The following is a 6,501-nucleotide window of genomic DNA, read 5'->3' as shown; positions in this document are numbered from 1 at the left end:
CGCACAAATGTGACAAGTTGCTCCAATGTCAACCCACCATTCCTTGGGATTTCCAACCAAATTAGCCTCAGATATAACAACAAAGAAATTGATGTCATTTACAGTGAGAGATGTAATCTAATTCTGTCACATTGGCTTGATTGGTGGTCTTCTTGCTTGTATTTTCGCGATCCTTCTTAGGGCAACGACAATCAAAAGCTCAATATCCGGTCTTGCCACAGTTATAGCATTTACTTTTGAACTTTTTATTGCCATTATTGTCGCCTTGTTTAAGACCATCTCCAGTAAACTTCCGCTTTTTGTTATGTGGTTTGTGCACTTGTTCAACCACATTAGCCTTAGACTCAATGGGATTTTTACCATTCCTCTTTTCAGCCTTTCGGTTATCTTCCTCAATTCTCAATCTTACAATCAATTCATCCATGGTCATCTCCTTCCGTTTATGTTTTAAATAATTTTTGAAATCTCTCTAAGCCGGTGGTAACTTTTCCACTAAAGCAGTGACTTGGAAAGACTCGCTAAGAGATATATCTTTAGAATCAATATCATGCAAAATTATCTAAAGATTTTAAACATGAGAAATTACCGTTTGGGAGTCTACCATAACGAAGTCTAGAAATTTACCGACAACAAATTTCTTCATTCCGGCATCCTCTGTCTTGTATTTTTTCTCCAAAGAATCTCATAATTCTTTTACTGTTTTCAAAGGGCTGTAAACATTATACAACATGTTGTTAAAACCATTGAGAATGTAGTTTCTGCACAGGAAATCAAAGTATTTCTAAGCATCTATAGCGGCAACAACTTGCCGATCACTTTCATCCTCTCTAAGTACTAAAGCTTCTTCATGAAGAAACCGAGCCAAATTTAGAGTTGTAAGATAGAACATCATTTTCTGCTGCCATCTCTTAAACTCAGTGCCATTAATTTTTTTCGGTTTTTCTCCATGATTTATCAGAACTTGAACATGGTTCGAAATAGGGACCAGAGTCATTGTAACGATCGGATTTGGAGTACTACTTTCAGCAGTCATAATGTCTGATTACAAAAATCAGAAAAAACCAAAACACAAATTAATTTTCTAGTTACTAAAACCAGAAAATAAATTATAACACAAAATAAAATTATTTTCCTTGTTACTAAAACTAGAAAAATAAAATGCCACAATAATTTTCTGTAACACAAATTACTATTCTGCGATTGTTAATGACACCAGTATATTACTACTAATTGTCAAAGAAAATAAACAGTATATTACTACTTTTGTCAAACAGTATATTACTACTATTTGTATTTTCCAACCAGAACATCACTTTGTAAAATCACAAAAAATTAAATGCAATGAAGACACCAAAAAATTGGTCTGTCTGAAGATTGTTGGACAATCTTCACTATATTCGGAATAAATTAAGTTTGTGTACTTAACAACAAACAAAATAAATAAAGGAAAGGAGAGAGAATGTTTGATTACAAAAATCAAACTTGAAAATAAAATAAATAAATAAAAATAGATTTTTATTTTGTTACAAAAATAAAATCAAAATCTGATATAAATAAATAAATAAACCAGAAAATAAATTAACAACTTACTCAATTAATTTCTTAAACAAATTTTTGATCAAGTCCATTGTTTAACACTGTGTCCTTAAGACAGATTCGTCCTCTCCACAGTGCTTTCAGAATGTGGACGTCTATCTTCCAGGATAAAATGATCAACAACGAATAAATGCAGCACTACAATTTATTTTCACAACGAACACACTTTGTGTTTACACTCTTTCTCACAAGAAAATAATGTAGTTAATGCAGCAAAATATGCAGAGAGCAAAACCAGAATTTTTGGACGAAAATTAGAGTGAAAAACAAATGAGGGACTTGTCTTATTTATAGATGCAGTGGTACCCTTTTAGTTTGAATTAAACAGGTAGCATACCTGTTTGAACAGGTACTTAACCTGTTGGGTTTGAATTAGAACTGTTTGGGTTCAAATTTTGAATTCGAACAGATATCAACCTGTACAGAATTCCAACCGGGTTTTTTGAAATTTAAACAGATTCAAATATGTCCGGGTGGGAAAAAATCAGACCTAATTTTGAATTTAATTTTAGAAAAATAAAACTCAAATATTTTTTGCCCAAAAAGATAGATATTGGGCCGGACAAGCCCAACCCAACTTCATACCACGCATCCATGTGTGGTAATTTTTTTTTTTTAGTCCAATGGGTCTAGCCCATAATCTCTCATTTCTACAAACTTGGGGTGCCTCTTGGGGCCCTCCCCAAGTTATAATTCCAAACTTTATAAATCCATTAATTTCTTCCCATCAAACCAATGCGGGACAAGCTTTTATTCAAACCTTTAAAGATTTTCCACCAAAATTCCATTTCTATGGAGCACATTTTGGCTTCAATTTCCCATTCACTTGATAATGGTTTTGAGCAACCAAATATACCACGTGAATCACAACGCGGCATAGAACGTGTTACCACTTAGGCCCGCAAAATTCAATGCATGGGTCCTACCTAAAAATTAGACCAAAGTTTAGAAAAAATTATGTTTTTTATTTCCAGATTTTTTCAAAAACCATTTCTAACAATGTGTAGACACGAGAATAAATAAGATAAAATATAAATTTCAGAGTAACAGAGACAATATCATCATTTTTCCATCGACACGACTAACGAATTATTACCAAGTGCTATGTGAATTAAAAACCTTAAGAGAGTCCAATATAATTATGTCAAATATTTTGTAGGGCTCAATGTCCTCCCCCCTCTAAGGGAGGTTAATGTAATTTATCTTGTTTTAAAAGAGCACGCCGGTCTAAGCATTTGAAGTTGATATAAAAGGTTAATTGGCTAAGTGTAGAAGCATAATATATTGATGAGGGAATTCAAATGATATTTAGTGAATTTTTTAAAGATTGTTTTTATAAATATTATATTTTTTAAGTGTATTTATATTAGATGTGTCTAAAAATTAAAAAAAAAATTGTTTAAAATATTAAAAAAAATTTATTAAAAACAAAAAAAATACGAAAAATAAAAATATAAAATTTTTTGAAAAGTATTTTTTAAAAACTAAAATCAAACAAGCTGATTGTAATACTTTTTTTTATTGAAGTTTTCCTGATTTCTGTTGTTGTGGTGGTCCATTGTTACAACGTGTTTTAAAATTGTGCGCAAAGTGGGCAAATTTCTACAATATTAGGTTAGGAGCCTTAAGTTGCACGCCTATCATTACATCTTGCATTAAGCCTAGTTTGATACTTTAATTTATTTTTCTTAAGCCTTCTTTTGGAATGTGGGTTGATTTTTTTTAGTTTTTTTGCTATTTTAGCCTGGGGTTAGCCTTGTTTGAGATAGGTTATTTGACTTTTTTAATTTTTGTGTGAGAAAAGATGAAATGATTATGATTTAGATGTGATATTTTGTTTTATTTGGCTAAAATAGCCAATTTTATTTAGTTATTCCAATTGGGATTAAAAAAAAAATTGTCAAACAAACTTTTTAATCACAAGTTTAAAAAATCTTAACTTCAAAAAGCCAACTAAAATTTTTTTTTGTCAAACAACAACTTAATTTGTACACATTGGGATTGCTTAGTGCAGCTTAAATAATTTTTTTATAGCCTTGACCCAAAAAATAAATTATTTATAAAATAAAGTTAAAAAAATTAATTAATTATCTAAAAACTAAAGAAGTACTTTTATTTATTTTCTGACTATTAACTTTCAGCTTAATATCAACTTTACATTGAGGACTCATACATTGCAATCGACCGTAATTTGAGTTGTTATTATCTGAATTTGTCATAAGTTCAAATTTGATAATTTCTCTCTATTTCTCACTCCAATATTAAAATTAAAATTTTTTGCTGAATTTTTTCACATCTTCAATTGTCTAGAAGGACATTTGAGCAGATGTCTTGGAGGTCGTTCAAACATGAACAAAAAAGGCTGTCAAATTGCCTTAGGTGGACATTCGGGTGAACGTCTGGTCTAACGGTAACAATTTAAATTTGATAAAGGATCAAATCTTCCTTCATTTGATGAAATATTTACTTCTACCTCTATTTAATATCACTTTGATGAAAACGTTGGAGCTTATTTTTTAAGACTTTTTTTTTTTATTTATCAAATTTGAATTTGATGATAGATTTGAGTAACGATTGAAGATGCTCTACAAAAAATTTGATTTTTTGCGACGGTAAAACGCCGTCGCAAATACCTCAAACGCCGTCTCAAAAGGTTTTTTGCGACGGTAGGTGACTTTTTGCGACGGCAAGTGGGGGGTCGCAACAAAGGGGGTTGCAAAAGAGTTTTTGCGACGACATAGTGCCGTCGCTAATGTTTTGCGACGGCATTTTTACCTTTAGCATAATGTTTGAAATTTCTTGACTTTTTGCGACGACACTATTTTACCGTCGCTAAAAATGTTATTTGAGACGGCAAATAATACCGTCGCTAATAGTCTTTTTTTTGCAACCACAAGAACACTGTTTTTGCGACGGTGTGGTGCCGTCGCAAAAAATAAATATTAAAAATATGAAAAATTCCATTTTTTGCGACAGTATACTACCGTCGCAAAAATTATTAAAAAAATAATAAAATTTCTATTTTTTGCGACAGTTTAGTGTTGTCGTAAAAAATAAAACCTGTAACAAAATCAATAAAAATATTAAAATTTTTTATTTTTTGCGACAGTATAGTGCCGTCACAAAAAAGAAAAAAACATCCTACGATAAAATTATTAAAAATATTAAAATTTCTCCATAATAATTGCATAATAATATAAAAATTTCTGTATCAAAATAACAATTTCTCCATAATAAAATATTCTTCCATTCATAATTACACATCAACAAAATTATCCCACTACATAATGTTCCATAATACATATATAATGTTTAAATACATGATTTTGTTCATAATTCAAAATAACATAAACCAAAATTAAATGTTTTTCTCGTCATTCTTCGTAAATAACAAAAACAAAAATTAGCCACATTCTGCACAGGCATGCATTCCACAAGCACACTCCTACATGAGAAATATCTGAAAAATAAAAATAAAAATAATTAATGACAATATAATTATGTGTTAATGTTAATTACAAAAAAACATAAAAATTTAACTACTATAGCATCAAATACAATATTTTTTTATTAGTCATCAAATCCCACATGGATAATTAAACATCTCAATCAAATACAAAAATAAAATTTAACTACTATAACATCAAATACAAAAAAACATAAAAATTATATCTGAAATCTAGCTCTAACTCCCAACAACATCAAATACAACATTTTGAGGATAATTTCAAATTTAAATGACCTTAAACATCAATCAATGAGTCCAGATCAAGTTTAAACGAAAATTTAAATTGAAGAAACAAAACCACTTACAAACTTCAAAAGGCAATATTTGAGAAAAAAATAAGTATTATTACCCATGAATCACCACATTGACGAGTTGCTTGAGGGAACAAATATCTGATTACCTCCAATCTTCAAATAAATTGTTTAGTTAGAATGGATTCATAAAACCTTACTGATGGATCCATATTTTCTCCTTCTATATCCTCTCCCCTCTGCAAGCATGAACAGAAGTAAATGAACCATATTTTCTCCTTCTATATCCTCAGAAATTCTCTTATGATTGATGATTTAATATTATACATATCTCATTTCCCAAGTGCTACACACCTGCAACAATGCACCATGCTTTACATCAATCTGAACTTACTAAAAAAGAGGACAATAATGTGTGATTCCAATAATGTTCCAGCACATAATTATCTTCCAGCATTGGGGAAGAGAAGAGTGAACAATAATGTTCAACCCAATTGACAACACTGGGAGCATGTCATTTTTTTCTTTCCTAGTAGCAGGCAGGGGTGATTATTCTGTATTAGAAGAGAATGTCCTAAATACCAGGATATTAATCAATTAAATACTAGCATATTTTAGGGCCCTGGAAAGGCAATAAAATGAATTCTATGATTTGAGACAAAAACACATGTCACAACCATCAAGCAACTTCTCACTGCAAAAATTACCAAATGGAGGTTGGAGCCTCCAAGGAAAAAGCAATTTGCAAGGGGTAAAGACTAAGGACAGTCCAAGGACATCTTTGTATATATAATGTAAGACAGGTCAACAAACTGCAGGCACATCATTACGGACTTTTTCAAACATTCGGAAAATAGGAGAGTTATTTTAAACACAGAGCATATACAAGGGTCTATACATAAGATTGCAACAAGAAGTGTGGCTGGTTAATCACATTTGGATACACAATCAGTTAGCAATTCATTTGCAATACCAATTTGTCTTATGCCAACAGGAACTCAGTTTTATTGCAGACTTCTAATTATGACCTTATAAAATGATGAAACCATGCATTTATAGAATACACTGATTTCACAAGATTCAGGGCAAGGAGTGAAACATGCAACAAATAAACACACTGCTTAAGTACAATACATTAATTGAAAA

The 6,501-nt window shown here is 30.7% G+C and overlaps 1 long non-coding RNA gene across 1 annotated transcript; it reads right to left on the bottom strand.

Moving 5' to 3' along the window:
- Positions 1–4,819: 4,819 nt before the first annotated feature.
- LOC145794843 (uncharacterized) lies at positions 4,820–6,301 on the bottom strand. The gene is made up of 2 exons (XR_014334790.1): positions 5,454–6,301; positions 4,820–5,056 (listed from the first exon to the last, which is right to left on the bottom strand). It is a non-coding gene; the product is annotated as an uncharacterized LOC145794843 (long non-coding RNA).
- Positions 6,302–6,501: the final 200 nt, after the last annotated feature.

Source organism: Camellia sinensis, chromosome 7 (genome assembly GCF_055761805.1).
Source record: "Camellia sinensis isolate YWXY chromosome 7, ASM5576180v1, whole genome shotgun sequence".
Taxonomy (NCBI): Eukaryota; Viridiplantae; Streptophyta; class Magnoliopsida; order Ericales; family Theaceae; genus Camellia; species Camellia sinensis.
Note: the sequence above shows the minus strand (reverse complement) of the source record. Positions and strands in the feature narration are given on the sequence as shown.